The sequence below is a fragment of the Haliaeetus albicilla genome, chromosome 5, assembly GCF_947461875.1.
Source record: "Haliaeetus albicilla chromosome 5, bHalAlb1.1, whole genome shotgun sequence".
Classification (NCBI taxonomy): Eukaryota; Metazoa; Chordata; class Aves; order Accipitriformes; family Accipitridae; genus Haliaeetus; species Haliaeetus albicilla.
The window spans coordinates 46095018-46114776 of NC_091487.1; the positions used below are offsets into that span (position 1 = coordinate 46095018).

The 19759-nt window shown below is 44.6% G+C and overlaps 1 protein-coding gene across 5 annotated transcripts in view; it reads right to left on the reverse strand.

The window, feature by feature from the left end:
* TSPAN18 (tetraspanin 18) overlaps positions 1-19759 on the reverse strand; it is a 130197-nt gene that overhangs the window by 47128 nt on the left and 63310 nt on the right. For all 5 annotated transcript variants that reach the window (XM_069784652.1, XM_069784653.1, XM_069784649.1 and 2 more), the window contains exon 2: positions 12983-13113. The gene's annotated coding sequence lies outside the window, so the exon portion shown is untranslated. The remainder of the gene's footprint in view (positions 1-12982; positions 13114-19759) is intronic.

Consider the following 19759-nt stretch of genomic DNA (forward strand, 5'->3'; position numbering starts at 1 on the left):
AAATTTATTTATGAAGACAGGAAGGAGAGAGGAATAAACAATTTATATGACAAAACCGCTGTACCAGTCTATAGCAATTTCATGTCTAACACTGCCTTCAGTAGGGGAGAGAAGGGCTTGTCCTTTCTGCTTACAGCAGATACTAAGCTCCTGTGAATAGTGTTATTTGCTGACAATCAGTGGCTTTGTGTGTGTATTTTCATACATATATATGTCTGTATATATGTATATTTATACACACACACGCAGAGCCAAGAGAAAGCAGATTCCAACCTCCAGCCTGGCCTTTCAATAGTCGCCTCACAAGGAGTCTCAGTGAGACACATCTTTCATCCTCTGCCATTCTTCATACATGTGCAAATAGAAATACAAAAAGTGCAAACTACAACATCAGAACAATACGCTTGTGTCATCGATCGCTTTGCACTCATTTTGCAGAGATGCAAATACCTTCATAAATAATACTTTCTAAAGACCTCGGAAAAAGTGCTCGAAGTTTCCCAACCTTCTACTATCTGTCTTGAAACCCTCCAGGTTTTCAGTCTTCCAACAATTCTGTTTCTAATAGTAGCTCAAAGTTAGGTGCTGTGCTCCTTCAGCAATGAAGATGAGCCAATCTTCATGTAGGACAAACTTTGTCCATTGCTGAGCTCCATGCCATGGACATTATGATAATGTGTTTTTAGAAGCCTGACATGGAATCTATTTAAGACCAAACCCAGTGCCTAGTATGGTCAGTAGAAAGGTCATCGACTTCAGTGTGGTCTTGCTCAGGCGTTTATTTCCCCCGCCACTGCATTATACTCATTTGTTTTCTCATCTTACATTAAATTTTCTCATCTTATATTAAAGTACGTGTTCTTAGACCAGACAGTATTTCTGTCATGCAAATTTACAGTGCTTCGAACCAGGGGACCCTGGTTCATTATAAGAGATCTTGCGTGCTACCTGAATCTAAAGGTTAATTACCGTTGTTTTACTAATGCTCACTGACACAGTTCCCAAGTGTTGCTTGAAACAGCACAGTGCTCTACAGACATACACAGCAAAAAACATTGTGTTACAATATGAACTAGCTCGAATTTAAAGTAACTGAGCTTAAAATTTGACTGATCCTAGTTAGTAAAGTTCACGGACGTTTTACACATGTGCTATACAAGTGGGTGTCCTGCTGACGGTGAGGTTTCATGTGCTCGGCCAAGGAGAGAGGAGAAAGCTCTTGCAGTGCAGTTAGCACAGTCCTATCTGAACACAGGAATAATGCATGACTTGGCCAATTGCTGTCACCAAGCAGTGATGTGTATGAAGCACAAAGAGCAGTTTCATGTTTAAGAGGAAATACTTCATTTCAAATATTCAACAGTCACCGTCTTCTTCATATTGTTCTCCCAGGGTCTCAGCCAGAGGGAAGGCAGCTCATGGGCTCTGATGCCATGTTGCCAGGAAGGCTACTTGTCAGCAGTTGTAGTGTGAGCAACAGCAGGAGGCTCAGAACAAGCATGTGAAATAAAATGCTTATTCAAGAGACAGCACAATGGCTGGTTTTCTAAGCAGCATGAAGCGCTTCACCCTGCGGGAGCCCTCAGATCTCTGCACCGAGCAGCTGGGTTGCACTTTTCTCTTATCAATAATAATGATAAATAATAATAATGATAGCAAAGTAAAAGGAAACTCTGAGCTTACAAGCTGCACCAGGTGGACTTAATGCTCCTGCCTTCAAGCACACAGGGCTTAATTCCCCCACCTCTCCCCCTGCAGCCCCCGGTCCTGGCTGGGGGGCTGAGATGCACAACTGCCCTGCATCCAGGCAACAGCATCGCTGCGGCTCTGCAAACCTCTGCAAGGCACAGGAGGACCAGCTGGGGCAGGTACCCCCCCACGACTTCACAGAGTGCAGGAGAGAAGGAGCTTTCCCAATTTTAAAGAATACAGGCAGAGAGTAAAGCAAGACCTCTAACTACCTTCTGACAACGAAAGCACGTCCCCAGGTCTCCCTGGGGCTGCCTGCTTTCCCAGCACTGCTCGCTGGGAAGGTGCCGGGGACAGTCCGCAAAACTTGTTGTGACTTTTGCTTTTATTTCTCAGTGCTGTGGATGCTCTCACCTAGGTCCACCTCTTCCTGCTGCAGGAACTTTCCAAATTTACTAGCCACCTATAGGTAGCAGTCTCAATTCCTGGAGCTGTGTTTTGGCTGGGCAAAACCTACCAATGTCAGGATTAACGGACACACGCACACACCACTGGGCTTCAAAGATGGTCTGTGGGAGAAAAGGTCAGCTGAGAACAAACAATCCATTAATCCTTACATTCACAAGGGGAAAAAGTTCTTAATCGGTAAGGGGATAAACTTCTAGTGCCAGGGAGGTGAGTGGGAGCATTACCACTGACTTCAGTGACATCCAGATTTCATTCACGGTGCTTTGGGCAGGTTTACTCATGACGCCCTGTGCCACTCTCCTCCCCTGTACAGCTGATGTTGACAGATTGGGATGGTCTTACTTTGGCAGAGGTTCAGGATTTGAGGAAAGACCAAAGAACACCAGGAACTAAGAAAGTTACGGACAAGAGCTAAAAACCACACAAACCTGGTCCCTGAGAATCTTCGGTTCACAGATGATCTCCAGGCCACTGGTATGCAAAACACAAACTGAAGAGGACGAAGTTATTTGACAGAGAACTGGAAGTATACTCATAGAGCTTCTGCAGCGTTCGGCTGCCTCCCAAACAATTGCTGGAGCTGCCATATGGACATTACATAATTGCAGATATACAGGGAAGAACGATCATGAATAGAAGAAAGAAGCGTATGACAAATTGCTGCATCAAGATGCTCTGATTCAAACCAGACTTGATTCAAAGAAACCCTGTGTCTAGTATGAAAAAGAGGTCACGATGGCCCCTTCCCACCTTACCTGAAGCTGTGTCAACATTTGAGGATCTTGGCCGTAAACATCATTCGTGATACAACACTGTAGAGCAAACACAACAGATAGTCTAACCTTCCTCATCGTCACAGTAGTGATGTACCATCCAGTCAGGATTTTTGCTTTCATTCACCATGACTAGAAACATTCAACAAACACTGCTTAGGGGTGCATGAAATGCTAAGATCACTCTTTGGAGTTTGGGAATTTGCATGGCTCCTGCTCTAATCTCAGCTCCCTGTCCGTGCCTTCCCTCCTCTCTTAACAATTTATACAGCCTCACTGTCTTGGCAGATAGCTTCTTTTCCTTCTAGTAGCGACAGCTGTTATTGTAGGAGACAGGACAGTATAAAGTTACTCATTAAGAGAGGTAAAGAACTACCTCCCTGGTATATAGCGTTACCGCCAGTTGAACTCTGGGGAAAAATAAGTACAGTCCTTCTTTGCTCCTTTGTGAGCAATGACACGGAACACCAAAAGGGACTGGCAAAAGTGCACATTATACAGGTGTCCTCAAGCTGATTAATTCATAGCATGCAATCCCCACTACTCCTGTGAAGGGCAGCTCTAGTGCCAGTAAGCCAGATCCTTTGCAACACAAGGTGTGTCCTCCCCAGCCAACTACACCGATTTTACAACTTGCTTAAGTCAGAAGTGTGAGCTGAGACCTGGGTATCAGGTGCTTCTGGATTTCAATCCCAGTTCGCCCACTGATTCACTCAGAGGGAAGGCAAAGTTCTCTCTATCATCAGACCAGCTTTCCCACCCCCCAAATTCTTACACATATAAAGACTGTCTTGAATCACATAAATCTTCTTTACAGCCTTTCCCTCCCTAACATGCCCTTTTTTGCAAAAAGCCCTTTGCAACACTGCCTCAGCAAAAGCAAGAAGACAACAAGCAGTTGACTGCAGCAGAGCTGAGTTGCATCAAAGAATCTGGAGGCAGAGGAAAGACAGAAGAAAGATAGTGAAAGGCGCAGGTCAGCGATACGGCACCGCCGCAAAGCTGAAGCACGGAGGTCCTTTCTGAGACAAGGAGTGCTCCAGATCAGAGGTGACAGCAAAGATCCAAAGGGACAACTTAATCTTGATCTAGAAACCACTGAGACATTCAGAACACCCTTCAGCAAAGCCCTACCACCACTGGCTTCTTCAGGACCTCCAACTTTAAACACCAATTTAAGTGCTTTTAGAGGAAACAGGCCAGATGGCTTAGCCCATTGCAAGACCAAACTCTCCTGCCTGGTGCTAGTCTGTGCAAATCGATCCCTCGTTCAGAGACTAAAACCAAAATGAGCAGCACTGAGAGACACGACAGAGCGGTTCTGATGGAGAAGAAACCCAAAGCGGTGCTGATTGATTATTCCCAGAATGCCTTTCCCAGAAGCACTAATGAAGAACGTGCCTGGGACAGCAGCCTTGAGCAGCGCATGGAAACATTTGAAAAGTTCGCCGAGCCCTCCCCTGCACCCACAGACCTCCCTGCCTGATGAGCATATTTAAAACAGTTCTGCAAAGCGCTACAGCCAGGGTCCCTACTAAAAACAACATTCCCTTCCCACATCTCCTCCCCTTTAAATCAAGCTCAAACCCCAAATCTGGGGGCACCTCCAGTATGCGTATCATGGTATCTGTCCAACATTCCTCAGTAATAGCATCACTTGGGATGGGGAGGACAGAGCTGCTCATTGGGGAAGCATCATACGAGGGATACAGGCAAGACAGGCAAAATATAAACAATATCCTTTGGAGATTTCAAACAGAGCCCACTGCTGGTGCTGAGGGCAGTTATTTTAATCCTCAGCTGCACGTCGCTGGCACATAATAAAAGAAAATTAGCAAAGAAAACATTTAATGATAACTATGAGCACTCATGCTTTATTCCTTGACTTGCAGCTGAGTATTCAGTAACTCAGAGGTGAATAAGAAAATAGGAACAAGAAAAGCTACAGCAAACAGGTTACCTGCAACGACCAGCAACAAAAGCAACTCACCTGCAGAACCAAGAGTGACGCCCTAGTGGTCGTTCTCCTGCCAGACAACCCCCAAACTCTTCTAGCAATAGAGCATGAGCAAATTTTATATTAGCAAAACCCAAGAAAATTACTCTGCATCAGTATCATCAGAAAGAACATAGCAAGATGATCGACAGATATTTTTGTTTGGGTGACAAAACAAAAAGAACCCCAGAGGGGTAGAATTGCTTCAGTTTGAAATGGAAGATTTTTCTTCTGAGACAAAGCGATACAAAAGTATTTCTTCACATCAACTCCCCAAAATTTTGTTCAATCTAAGATAAAACGGGTTTTTTTTACATTTCCTAACTTAAAAACCAAAACAAAACACACACACACTGCCCCCGCAAGACACCACACCAAACAGACCCAAACGTCTTTTTATAAAAAGTTTGATCAAATTTTAATAGGAAAATGTGGTTTTCATTTTTAAACGTTGAAAGGATCAGCTTTGGCTTTTCTAAAACAAAAATATGTTGCATTAAAAAATCGGGAAGTAAATATTTTGATGTTTACAAAAATATATGTAACCCTTCTGTTCACTGAAACTATTTGCTTAATTTCAACTTGATTTTATGAAGATTTATGGTCTTTGTGAAGATTTTGGAAAAAAAATGTGCGTGTAATTTCTTTCATAAATATGATCTACTACAGAGATGTGATTCACAGACTTGATACACACAGCTGATTTTCTGTTCACAGGAGAAGAAATATCAGATCACTACATTTTCCATCATCATTCTTCTTGATCAACAGAAAAAACACATAGCAAAAGACCAAGATCTCAAGCAGCTAAGGCAGCACTTTTAGCTTTGTACACCTAATACTCAAGACTATTAAGTATCCCTAAATATTGATTTATATCAATAGTCCTAAACATCCAGATTCAGGTCTACACTTACGTCTAGCTAGTTTTAAGTTTTCCAAATGAGTAATTTCCAAGCACATCTTAAAAAAAAAAAACACAAATCAAACCAAAACCACAAAACAACCCAAAACACCACCACCCACCCCCCCCAAAAACATTTCATTACTCCTTTTGAAAAGCCACCATCACTTATCCCCTTTTCCTGGGATGAAGACCTGTTGAATGTACTCAACTTTATCCACCATGTGGTCATACTAAGTCACTAGGAGATCAGAGCTTTGCTGTACTGATCTTCAGGTATTTTAAATGACCATAAATTGTATTTGTGTAAGTAGTCTGAACGTATAGTCTTTATTTTAAACACTGGCTTTTGGCAGAAGGAGATGGAATAGAGGAATGCCAACTCCTGGTTCCAATCAGTTCAGTGAGAGTTTGGCCTTCAACACTGCTACCAGATAACATGCAAAATGGGGAGATGGAAAGGGAAATGGAAAAGCAAAGGCAGTTCTGGCAAGTCATTCCACTTTCCAGTAACGTGATCCATACACCAAGCCAACTCAACTAACAGGCCAATAACTTGTGATAAACTTACAGCTCCATTCTGAAAGCTGAACACTTAAGCATGGAAAAAAAAAGGACAGACTGATTCCTTTTCTTCTTGTTGACTGAATACTTGTGGGAGAAATAAATTAAAATTAAGCATATTATTTTTAGCCTCCTTGAAATGTACTCTTGGATGTATTTTGCAGCCACAAAGGTTATAAATGGTCCGGGTCAGTTTGAGGAGTCAGTGACAAATTCTGCTTCAGCATACACGTCATCTGCATCGCAGCGGGTGTCCGTCTGTCTGTCTCTAGCATCAACAAGCGCTATCCAGACAGGATGCAGGAATGCCCCAGCCTGATAACCACCCCTGACGCAGAACATGGGGAAACCAGCGGGTCAGGTAGCTGATATATACTCTAATATCCTGTCATCGACAGTCTCCAGGGAAGGGTGCCAGAAAAAGTTCAAGATGGCAATTACGGAACAGCCAGTTCCCAGGAAAAGCTTCCTTCTACCCTCCCGGGCTCAGGCGCTGGCTCGTGCCACGCCGCAGGGAGGGACTGAGCTTGTTAAAGCTCCTATATACTTCAAAATTTCAAGCCAGTGCTACAGCCCAACTGAAAATTAGCACCTGGTTGAGTGTTGGGGGATTTGAAAATAAACCTTCCACAAATGATTAAAAAAGGAAGTTTACGCTGCTTAAACATACTTCTTTGGAATTTATTTATTCTTCCATATGCTGCTGGGGGGGGCTGGTCCACTCATAGATGCGCTGCGCTCCACTTTTTCCCAACAGGAATAGCTGCAGACAGTCCCCTGTTCAGCTGAAGACCTCCCCACGCTGGGCACTGATGCTAAAACACAGGCAGGGCACTGCCACTACATCCCCCCATGTCATCTGGCCAAAAAACGCCCGCATGTCATCTTTACCTGACAGCTCCTGCCACACGCGACCGCGGAGAAGAGCCCCGAAGGTCCAGCACAAGCACGTCGAAGGCTGCTCAGTCCCTAGTTTCTTATCTGCCCGTACTGCCAACAAATGTGATGTCTGCCAAGGGTGCAGCTCACAGCAGTTAGAAGCTAGCCGGAGAATGAGTCATTTTACAAAGGACAAATCAGCCATTACATTATCATTATTTTTACTCTGCGCAAGCCTGGCCAGCAGCTGACCTACGTGTAAGGCTCCTCTCACAAAAGAGCTCTCAAGATTTTGCACTAAATAGCCACAGCAATGCAAGCAAGAAACCTCAGCTTTAAAACCTGTCAGGGCATTCAAGAGTAATAATAACCTTTTTCACATTCTGAAAGTTTAAAAATCAACTGTTTTCCCATTTTTTTTCACGTGAGATGTATAGACATTTTTTGATGGGCAGTTTTTCATGTAAGGAGAGGGAATTCCTGGATTACCTCTTTCTTTTTTTTCTTCCCTTCCCCATTCCTGCTTTGTCACAGAAAGGAGAAGCAACAGGAAAAAAAAAAAAAATTAAGATAAACCTTCCAGAATGAAAACTTTTTCATCTTCAGGTTTCTCTGAAAAGGAATGCAAAGTTTCACAAAGCCAGCTCCTGCACAAAGTAAAATACTTCTATCACCTTTTTCTACAAGACAAAACTTACCAGCGGTATTACCATCCTTATACAGATGGGGAAAAAAGGCAGATGGGTATCAAGCTACTCCCACTGTCAGAATGCAGGCTAGGCACAGAGCTAATAATTGAATGCAAAACTCCCCAAACCTACTTCAGTACTTACAGGGTAATACTGTCCTTATTAGTGATTTTCATAGTTATCACCTTTCACTGATCCCAGCTCTTACTCGTAAGCCCAAGGAAAAAAGCTTCAAATACACGCACATACACCCCTCTTAAGTATCTGCTTCCTGAGAAATCTCTACAGTGAGAGAATAATTCTAGCAGCTCTTAAACTAAGTCCCCAGCTTCACTCCGTACTTTTCAAAATTCACAAATCAAAAGCAAATGTACTTCTGTAGGTCTCAAAATAAGCGATGCAAAGCCTTCGCTGCCGTCCTGAGCGACACCGTATCTCAGCCGCTCCATCCAGGACTCAGCACAGCAACGAAAGGCAGCTTTGCTTTCCTGCCCTGTCACATTGGGTAAACCCCATTTTCCCTTGACAAAGCACTTCACCCGTGATAGAGTCAGGCAAAAAAAAAAAAAGCTTTAAATTACCACTGTAGGATTAGAACTAAGGGACAGGAACTGACAGAGATGTATTTCTAATGACAATGTATTTCCTCCTCCTTCGTTATCATTTACATGTGTCACAAGCTCCCGACTCCACAGGAAAACAGGCACAGCCAAAATCAGTGGCCGCACATGCCACAGTTGACGCCAGAAGCACCAACTCCAAGCCGCTGGGGCAAGACTTCTCCGAAGGTCCATCCACCTCTGGCAGAGTGAGCTGCAGCAACGTTTGAGCCCTCTGGCCATTTGTGTCACCTCCAGACCCATCAGAGACACCCACCGCATCGTCAGCAGCCACTTCACAGCCTGACAAATTAGCTTACAGCAGAAATTAAAGAGCTGAAACCTCCAGCCGAGATCCTGAGTGGGGCTCCTCAGCTCCAGGAGCCCGTAGGTTGGCTGCTGGTCCTTACTGGGCAATCTGGGAGCAAGACTCTTGGAGAAATGGCGCTGGCAGCAGGTTCTGTGCGTGCCCTCTGGATCCATCGCTGACGCCGTACGCTCGTCCTTCACTTATAAACACGCCCAACGACAAACGTATCATCGTTGCCCGTTGACAGTTATTAGGACAGTGATAAATGTGAGCAGACTGTGACCAAAACACAAGGCCTGGGCGTTTGCAGAGAGCTTGGAACAATAGCTGTCGGGTGAGGAGCGTCCCATTTATCTGCACAATGTCAACTCAGACGTCCAGCGACAGCCACGTACGTGTCAAAAGTCGTTAGCTGCTTCGTTGGTAATCTGAGAACCGAGCACATGGGGCATCGCATCATTCCGCACCGCTCGCTGTGAGTGAGATCTCCTCTTGATACCACAGCGGACAGCGTGTGGGAGGCACCAAACTATCTTTTTTCGCAGAAAAAGCTACGTGAGGACATTCCCCTGCCATACTGGTGCAAACTCAAGCACCTTAGCAAAGCCCAGTAGGCTTCCGCGTTTGTATCTCTAGTATAAGCACAATTTATCATACAGGAAGAGTCTCTCGGAGACTCATTTTGCAGTGATATGAGAGTAGCACAGCTTCTCCAAACAATTTAACTCACAGCCTAAAGAAAAATCAAAGAAAATTAGAACTTTCTCAATATGATATCTGCTTCCTTTGTTCGGTGTGGCCTCCATTTCCAGGATTTTATAAAAAAACACTGAACCTTTAAAAAGTCCTTACTCCATTTCACAAAACTGCAGTTTCTTTAAAAGTTGTCAAATTGTTCAACATTTTTAAAAGTGTATATTGCCAATGCATACACAGATAATAATAATAATAATATCAAGCAATTAATTTCTGCAAAAAAAGTGTTTATAGAAAGTATTTTCCTTTTCTCCACTTCTGTAATCACACCTCAGCATAACACAGGTGTCAGAACAGAAGTTCCAGTTCAGCAGCACTGGTTTTGTCCCAGCTCTCGATCACAAATCATAAAGTACTGGTGGAAAGAGATTTTCTCCCCTTAAAATTTCAAGCACTGAAATGGGGACAATCTGGTAGGGAACACCCTGGGAGCAAAAGGCAGGATCCCCTTGTAAGAGTCCAGGTGTGTTTTCATCAGGACTGCAAACACAGACTGAATAAATGGTAGACTGTGAATAAAGAAGGACACAGAAGGGCACTCCATGCCTCTGTCCCACTGCCTGAGCATCCTCTTAAGCAAGAAAAGGAAGAGGTGATGAGGATTATTACTGAGTTCGGGATGCAGGAAAATGCACAGCCACATCCTCTGCTCCTGTCATAGTAGCTGAACCTCACTTGCTATTTCTGCTTTGCCTAATCACCTAAACTGCGATAACAGAACCAAAGCAAAATCTTTTGCACAGACCAAGACTGTATACATGCATGCTGTAGCCTACCGCTTTCCTTTTGCCCAGATCTTCCACAAAAGCAGAACAACTTTCAGCAAGAAAAAAAAAAAAAGGCAACTGTAAAAAATCAATTTTTAGAAAGAATGTAGCATGATGCCATTTTCCTTATATGGCAACTGGTATCCCATGTGGAGTCTCAAACAATAGCCAGCCTGGCAGGGGGTGGAGTAAGACGAGGACTTGGGGGAAAAAAAATTATATATATATTCCCTGCTGGCCCTCACCCTCCATTTCCTCTTGGATTTCTTTGTGACTGCACTGAAAGGGGTCAATAGCTCCCAGCTTGAGAAATGCAGCTTTTGAAAGGACTATCACCAGCATCTGTATTTAAAGCATGCCTTTTACTTCACAGCCCCCCCAGCTAATGCAGAGCTTTTAAAAAGCAAGCAGCAAGATAAACTTTCAAGGAAAAAAAAAAAGGGGGAGAGTGGAGGAGAAGCTGTACCTATCTATCTGCCTTGGGTTTACTGACACTTTCACTGGCATAAAGCTTGACTAGCAAAGCAGGGACAGGGAACATAAACTGCAGATGATCTAAAGCGCTACGGATCATTACACCTTGCTTCAGTCATCCTTTAAAGTATGCTGCAAAACCACACGAAGCAGCCAAGCACCAAGCTGGAAAAGAATTTCAACTGATTAAAAACAATGGGCAAATTAGCACTGGACTCATTGAACACATCAAAGCTTTGCAACTCAATCTTCAGCGTTTAGGAAATTCTGATCCGACAAACACAGGCAATCTAGTCAAATTTTAATAGGCTTAATTAACTTATCTTGATAATGAAACACTGGACCAGTGGCTAAGTTTACATTTAGGCTTTCTATTTGAGGAAATACTCCAGAAAAGCTATGGCACATTAGAGCCAGGGATTTATTGGGAGGGAGGAGGAACAGGATTGTAACCTTCTCCTTTAGTGCCAGTGCCCACGTGGAAGGCTGGCACGTGCCTGGTTTTGAGGACTTCTGCCCCTGCTTCACGTTGCAGCCTCATTCAAGCATCCGCCAGCAATTATACTGCAGTCACTTTCTGTGCTAGGACGTGTTTTTTAATTCACTTTGGAAGTGGATGAATCCAAGCGTCCACACAAAGAGTTTGTACAGATCAGCTGTTGCTGTAGTCTCCAGGTGTAAACAGGTCAAAACCCCATCCATGTGCTTTAGAAACCAAGTAACAGTTCTCACTACTAAAACTCTTCCAAATTTGAGGAGCAAAACAGGTGAAATGTCACAGAAGGAAGCTCCACTTTGTGTAAAGTGGAGACAAGACTAAATAAGACCAGATACGATTTTCCAGCTCCAATTTATTTGACTTTATATTCATCTGGTTATTTGCCTTTCAGTAAACATCAGCAGAAGCCCACAACATTCATCTAAAACAAGAAGGAAATTCACAGATGGAAAGGTGCGGCGGTACTTCCACAGCAGCACCATACACAGCAAAAAGCTATTTCACATAGTTCCTACCAAGCTGCCTGAGAGAGAATTAAAAAATGAGGCCAGAGAATGCTCCAGAAACAGAGAAGTAAATTGCCTCCGAGAGTCTCTAGCACAAGCAGCATATGACTTTGCATTTCGCTTTAGTTTCCAATCGTGCTATCTTTCTCACAGGCGTTCAAATACATTAGTCTGTGCCTTATCAGATCCTGAATTACGATTGTAGAAAAGCTCCTGTAAGTCTGAGAACTCTGTAGTTCAGAGACGTTTATGGGGCTGTAATGAGTACTGACAGATAAGCCACACTCATGCGTACACGCTCGCAACTGATGTCTGGTTTAGCACAATACAGCCCTAAGCCTTCATAATACAGCATAGGAAACAGAATCCTCCCATTGCCTACTACTAATTGCATCTGCAGTGGTCAGGGGTTCAAAGAGAAGTAAGCAGATTAATTCTATTAGACTGTGCAATAGTATCCCAAGGGGACAAGGGAAAATCCCATCATTTAAAACAGGACTGGTAGACGCTGCTGGGAACGATGTTACATACTAGTAGGGGATTAAGGGTTTGGACTAAAGGGCCTCATCTTTTCTAGATCTGGTTTCCATGAGTCATAGCGATTAGAACTGCAAGGCTTTTCTGTTTGTTTTTTTCACTTTTGGATGACCTGAAACATCTTGCCCAGTTGAAAATTAAATGATTAAATTAACTTTGTACTTAACCCCTTCCCCCCAACATACAATTCTTTATTCCTTTTCTTAAAAAGTTTTCTGCTTAAATTAAGGTAATTTTCAATATAAAGTTATCTTAGAACAAGAGGTCTAAGTATTGTTTCTTTAATACCTCACATGTAACGTTTTTCTTTTTTCAGCATACTCCTCCCACACTTTTAGCCTGCATTCATCTCAAAGACACGAGCAGTCTCGATCCTCTGAAAGCACATTTCTGCCGAAAAACGTTCCCCGTGCTCTGAATACAACATAAGGTTCCACCCCTACAGGCATAGCAGGCAGAGGTGACAAAGCCCCTCTTGAGCCAAACGAAGGGACAAAAATCCCCTCCTGAGCCCACCGCGGGATGCGCAGAGCCCAGCAGCGCCTGAGCGTTGGGAGCTCCGTCTGCCTTACCTGCCTGCTGCTTTGAGAGGACAGGCCTTCAGAGAAATACTTGTTCTCCTCAAGAAGTCAGGTCGTACTAAACAGGCATCAGTCAGGATCCTTGCTTCAGGTCCCTAGCGCCGTGATCCAGGCTGGTCAACCTGTCGGAAACAGCGATGAAAAATAGGTAAGACGCATACCTCCATACTGGACCTGAGGAGAAGACCGTGACCTTGCTTTTCCTCACTTCTTCCTGCTAAGGTAAAGATCAACTCTTTCTTGCCTGAAGGAGGTGAGGGGAAGCATCTGGCAGTGACCCTGAAGACCTTGGCAAGGCCTGGACCAAAGGCAAAATCTTCCTCCGTACTTCCCAGTCCGTTCAGACTGGCCAGAAAAGGGCTTTGACCAGGAGGACAGGGTTATTTCCATCAGAGTAAGAAAGGAGCAACTGAGTCGCTCTGCATCTTCTCCTCCTGCTCCCCTGTGAAGCAGGGGAGAGTCACCGGGAAAAGAGGAGAGGACGGGAATGTCAGGAGGAGATGCTGTGAGTCCCCCAAAGACAAGTCCCAGAACAGAGGACGGAGTAGTGCGTGAAAAAACACGGGGAGTTAAATGTCGAAGACGCACACGCACCCCCTCCTGCACTGTATGGGACAAATACACACACACACGCGTGTTCACTTACTGAATAGAATATCAGAGTACAACTGTGTGCTGAATGGTGGGAGCCAGAAAAGTCTTGAGGATGAAAAAGAGGGCAAGGTGATGGACCCGAGAGGCAGGTAAGGGTGGGATGAAGATAACCAACTCAGCCAGGAGAAGAAGGGTGCAGTGGGAGACGCTCAGGTGGTGAAAGCAATCAGCAAGTGAAAGAAAGTAAATCAGTGCCTGGAGAAAGGCAGGAAAAGCCAGTGGGAAAGGAGGAGGGATCATGCCAGATCTTGTCGGTTTTCTCCTTGCAGAAGTCAGCCAGACCCGGGGCGTAGAGGTGGAGCCAGCGCTTAACAGAGCAATCGCTCCATAACCGCTTCTCTCTGGAGAACAGCACCGAGTCTGGATCTCATTCTCCCTGACAGCTCCAATTCAGATAGGAAGCTGGCGCCACGCAAATCCATTTCACAGTATTACTTCTCTCCCCCCGGTCTACCTTGCTGCTTTGCCCTCTTTTGAAACCAAACCCCTCCGCCCTGCCCAGCCCCTCCAGCATCCTATAACCAATGCCAGCGGTCCACACGCAGCACCACGGAGCATCAGTGCCGCCCGCCCCCGCATCCCAGGGCTTAGTAACTCCTCCAGGGACAAGACGAAAAGTTTCTTCACAGCAACTCCATCCAGCAGCGCTGTAAGACACCGAGACAGGGCTGCAGCCAGACGTCTCAAACTTCCCTTTCTCTGTCATGCTTTCTGGAGAAGACAGCCACGCTGAGCTGAACTAGCATTTATTTGTCGATCCAGTAGATTACAAAGCCACTGACGAGGCAGCTAGGAAGCGCTAACGTCACATCAGACCACATGAAAGGAAATTCCTGCCACGCGTACGGGTACCAGCCCTCTGCCAGCATCCCCCTGCTCCCCTCCACAGAGGCACTATTTCATTTTTCCCCAGGAAAAGGGACACAGGAGCACTTCATGCTGTGTCTAGCCCGACGCGCTGCACCCTGATCATTCATCTTATGTGCACTGGAGGAGCAGCATGGTCTAGCGCGCAGAGCAAGGTCCCACCAAACAGGTATTCGGGCAGATGTTCTCCTTGCCCGTGGCTCGAGTGGACTAGCACACGTTCAGGTGAGCTTCGTCCTCCCGTGGGTGTGTGTTTACAAGCCTCTTTCCTGCTCTGCACGACCTGGCATTTCAAATACACGCATACCGACCACATCTTGGTTCCTTTGAAGGGGAAGGGCAAGTATTTGAGAGGTGCGAGTGCTTGCATGGAGAAAATGCGTACGTCCACATACTCCTGTGCAGGACAAAATGTCTGCTGCCTAATAGAAACCTATCCTATTGAACATGGTCCTAGTCCTTTCAGACATGCAGTATTGGACAGTAACTTCCAGCCTCTGGAGACAGTGAGAAAAAGAAAAAAAATTTATTCAGGTTTGCAAAGTGTTCTGAAACCACAAGATGGAAAGGTCACAGGCAGGTGTACTGAGAGTCATCAAAAATTTGATCCAATGCCATTTTTAGTACCAATTTTCCCCTTCCATTATGGAAGAACAGTGCTGTCCATGTAGGCAAAACCCATTCATTCCCTATTACTATTCCAGCTGATGTACCGCTGTGATCAGAAGCGGAGCGCTCTAATATATTTAGGGTCACTGCTACTGTATTTTGTGTTCTGTGCATATTTGCTCAGATGAGAGATTTCAATCATCTCTATTCAAGGAACATTAAGAAACAGAAGATATCTCTCAGGTCATCTAAATACTCCTCTCCGGTGGAGGATCATGCCTCTCCCCTCCCCCCTGCTTTGTTTATATCTAATCCAATTGAGAGTGTCTCAAGCAGCAGGAATACTCTCCTTTCTCTCAGCAGACCTCAGAAAAGTCTGACAGGGAGCTGTCTTCAAGACTTGTTGCCTGCATAAACAGTCTGATTTTTTTTTTTCCAACGTGATTCCTTTGTATCTGACTAGAGCAAAAGCAGTAGCGTGTGTGAAACGTGAATAAGGACAATAAAAACCAGGCACCTTAACCGAGGCTGATGCAGAGGGGACAGAGAGGGACAGCCGCACCACAGGATCCAACACTCCTTTAGCCCCGTACGTGAATTTTTAAAAGAGGAGTAGAGCCAGTAGACTATGGGTCATCTGGGCTCAATACATTTTTAATATGAAAATAAAAATAAACAAAAGCTTAACATGGAATTTCTCCTGGTTTGTTGCCCCGGTCTTACATTCTCTCTAATCACTGCTGGCTGCTATGAGAGACACGACCCTGGATTAGACAAGATCTGACCCAGCCTAGCAGCTCACGAGTGCCCCTTCCACAACACTGCACTAAGAAACACCCTTGGGGCTTTAGACTCTATGGCTCCTGAGTTTGGCTTGATTTAAGGAGTACAAGAGGCTCTGCGGAATTAAGCTTTTTTTTTAATTTTTATTTTAAATCCAACCCTCATCCTAGTTCCCTCCCCACTTCAATGTTTGTTTGCTTCGGGGCCCCAATGGTGGTATATTTTTCAAATTACTTTTTTTTTTTTCCCTCCTCGTATACTTCTACAATCACACACATGCTTGTATAAAGCCACTTAATCAAGCATAAGGAACAAGAGTTTGCACTATATACTGACCCAGAGATCGGGAGGAACACAAAGCGTTCCCTTTTAACATTTTATACATCACAAGTAACACCAAAACAGATGTAAAACAAGCCAAATCCTCATTATATTTTACATTTACCACAACACAAATCTTCATGCATTAAATACAGCTGAAAGGGAGCTGTGGAGTTGGCATTAGCTTGACAGATGCTGAGATGAGCTGCACCAGAAAGGAATATCTCAGCCTGAAACAGTGCATGTTAAAAAGGCATCTGCTTACTGTTTGATACATGTATTTATTTACACAGACAGCTTGCTGACACGCTGAAAGGTTGGGGAGGGTGGTGTAGGCTGGCATTTTTAACTCTCAGCAGGCATTCAGCACGCAGTTTGTCACCCTTTGGCCGTGTCACAAGCTTCCATTTTATCGCCCAGCGGTGGCAAAAGGGGGGAGCAGGGAAGGGGAGTCCCCTCCGCCGTGCAGACGTGGGTCCCCTCGGCACGCAAGGCAGCGCTTCCACGTTCAGCCTCCGCGGGCACGTTGCTCCCAGGGCTTACCCCCCAACTTCTGGGGCCTCTGTGCCTTTGATATAGACATGAGACGAGTCCCTCAAAAGCAAGTCGAGCACGGCTTCTCGTGCATAAAAAAGAGATCTTCTTTAACAAGGAAGAAAATTAATTAAGTGGGTAAAATCCCACAGGTTGGAACAGCAGCTGAGGAATTATCTTTCTATCAGGTTGGTAATGAGGACTAGAAAAACCTCACACAGACACTAACAGCTTTATATGGGCTCATTGGCATTCCAGATCAGACGCAAGGCTTGGCGTTCCCAGGAGCAGCAGATGCAGCTCCAGTTACAGACCAGACTCAGGGCAAACCACGGTTCGCCTCGCTGAAAACAGTATCACCACGACGGCTGAAAATGAAAGGTACGTACCTATCTAGCAGAATAAACTTTTTCCCACAGAAATTATGCCCAGGGAGACTGTAGGTCACAACATCCAATGCCCCAGGTTGACCTGACATACCTATCTAAACACAGGTTTCAGAGGTAAGTGTGTGTGCTAGAGAAAGAAAGAGAGATTTATTCGACATGCTGTGGGGAACATGAACAGCCAGCACACGTCTAGGTGCACATCAAATGACATGACCAGATGCTGAGCAAATCCACCTCCTTTACCCTACTAATTTCCCCACCAACACTGCTGGCTGCTTAGCCACCAACACTCACAAGTACTATTCAATTCTAACAAAATAATGTAGATTATTTCCTATTCCCTGCAACGGGAAAACTATCTGATTTGGGGTCAATGACAAGAATGGCAAGCAGCGATGCATTCACGGTAACCACTGCAACAGGGGAGCGCTACCACGAAGAAGCCACGGAGCCTACTGAGCATGACGCTGGACTGTGCCAAGCTACTAAAAGCTACGTTTCAGAAATGCATGAACTTCCCTGGCTACCAAGGCAAAGGAATCTGCCCCCTGCACCCTGCCCGCCCCCCCCAAAAAAAAGAAAAAAAAAAAAAAAAAAAAGAAGTAAACTACTGGCCACCTTTCAAAAAACAGGCCTTTGGACATCCTCCTGCCTCTTTGTTACTATTCGTAACCCAAGAGTCCCACGAGGCCCCACAGAACTGAGTTTTTTACCGTGAGCAGCATGAAAGATCCCCCCTGCCCAAAAAACTTGCTGCCTAAACAGACAAAAAGCAGGAAAAAAAGGAAATACTAGTATTTCCCTTGTTAGAGATGGGAAGTAGAAATCCAGAGAGATACTGGTGGTATCTCTTTTACTGGTGGTAAAAGATCAGACAAGAAGCCAGTGACAGAACTGGGAAGAGAACATCTTCAGTCCCAAGCCTATACCTTTGGTACGGAGATGCCTGTTTCTTCCTTTCTCGCTCTCCTGTCTTTCCCTTAAGGTTGTTTCTTTTACCGCTTGTAAAGTTCATCCTTAAAAGCAAAGTCCAGAGCCTACTGATGTGCTTCTCATTTTCAGGAGGAGGAAGCTTAGGGATTCTGATGTAAATGAGCACAAGAAATTCTCAGCTGGCACTCAAAAACTGCCCCAAAGAGGCCAATTTTCCCCCTTTAAATGAACAGCAAATACTGGTATGTGCTGTTTTGTACAGGTTTTTAATATACCTAGTCACAGGGCCTTCAGCTGACCAGCTCAGTTAGAACCACACTAGTGCATGTACTTATGAAGTAGATTTTTCACATACTACCTGTGTGTTATAAGGCAATACAGATGATATCCCTACCAGATGAGACAATTATTTTGCAATCACAGTGAAATGAAAAATACTTCTTGCAAAGGTTTCACTAATTACCCAGGCTTACCAAAGGCTAAGGATAATGGAGTATTTTCCCACCATCTCAGCCTCTCATTAATCCAGATGCCCTCTGTGCCCTAAGCTTATTGGAAAAAGAAACCAACGGCACTTCCTGAGCAATAGGATTAGATCACCTACCCTGAGGAAGCAGGTTGCCTAACAGAAGCATTTACATTATTAATAGCTATTTCAAATCATTTTACATCGCCTTTTAACAAGCACCACTACTTCCTTAGTTTCTCTTGGGTTTGAAATATCTGTAGTGTATAAACAACGGTTAGTCTAACTGTTTTTCAAGTTATTCTTTCTCGATTGGCTCAGAAATAATGCTTTCTGTCAGCTTGAACTGTTGATTTAGGTTTGCTGTTGCTGCTCACTCCCCTTCCCTCGAATAAAGGGCTGGCTGATCCCTGGGCTACCGTGGCACAGCACTCGAGTTTTCACACCCAAGCGGTCACTCTATTAGCTCTGACAATCTGGCTGGTGTGTATCACACTTTTGCAAGGCTCTCATCTACCTCTCGTATCTCTTTCCTCAGATTCACCTGAGCAGACACGTTGACACCTTGGGGCAGGATGTTCCCAGAATTACAGGAGCATCCAAGGGTGGAAGGAAAACACACGTTCGAGGCAGCGCACGCTGTATGTGCAGCAAGGGTGGGTGTCTATTACTAGCAATTCAAACATCGGCCGGTAGCGAGGTTAGTTTGGAAAGGCTTTGATTCCCGCCGAGGGAATTTAGTGTCATTTGCTTGCTCCGTGAGAGTGGCACGGGCTTCCTCATGCAGTGTTAGATCCAAAGATACTCTTCTGCATTACAGAGTTTTTATGTATAATACATGTGTGTGCGATTCTGGTGCTTCAAAAGGTTTCTCAGTGAAAAAGCTAATATAGACTGGAGCACTTCATGGAGTTATATAGCTCTTCAATTCTCTTTTGGAATGCATCATTAGTTCTGCATAGCTGATATCTCTGCTTTATCTTCTTCAGATCCCCTTTCTTTAAACAAACTCCAGATTCCCCCCACTGCTGAAAAAATGCCTCTTAAGACCTGATTGTTTTTCTTGAAAGACACAATAATTTTAAAGGACTTAGCAGTAGTATTTCAAGAGGAAAGAGCACACAAAAACCAATAATCAAATGGTAAAGGCCAAGGAGAAAGCCACAGCCAGTTATGGAAAAGGACATGCAATGCTATTCCATTATCCTCTTG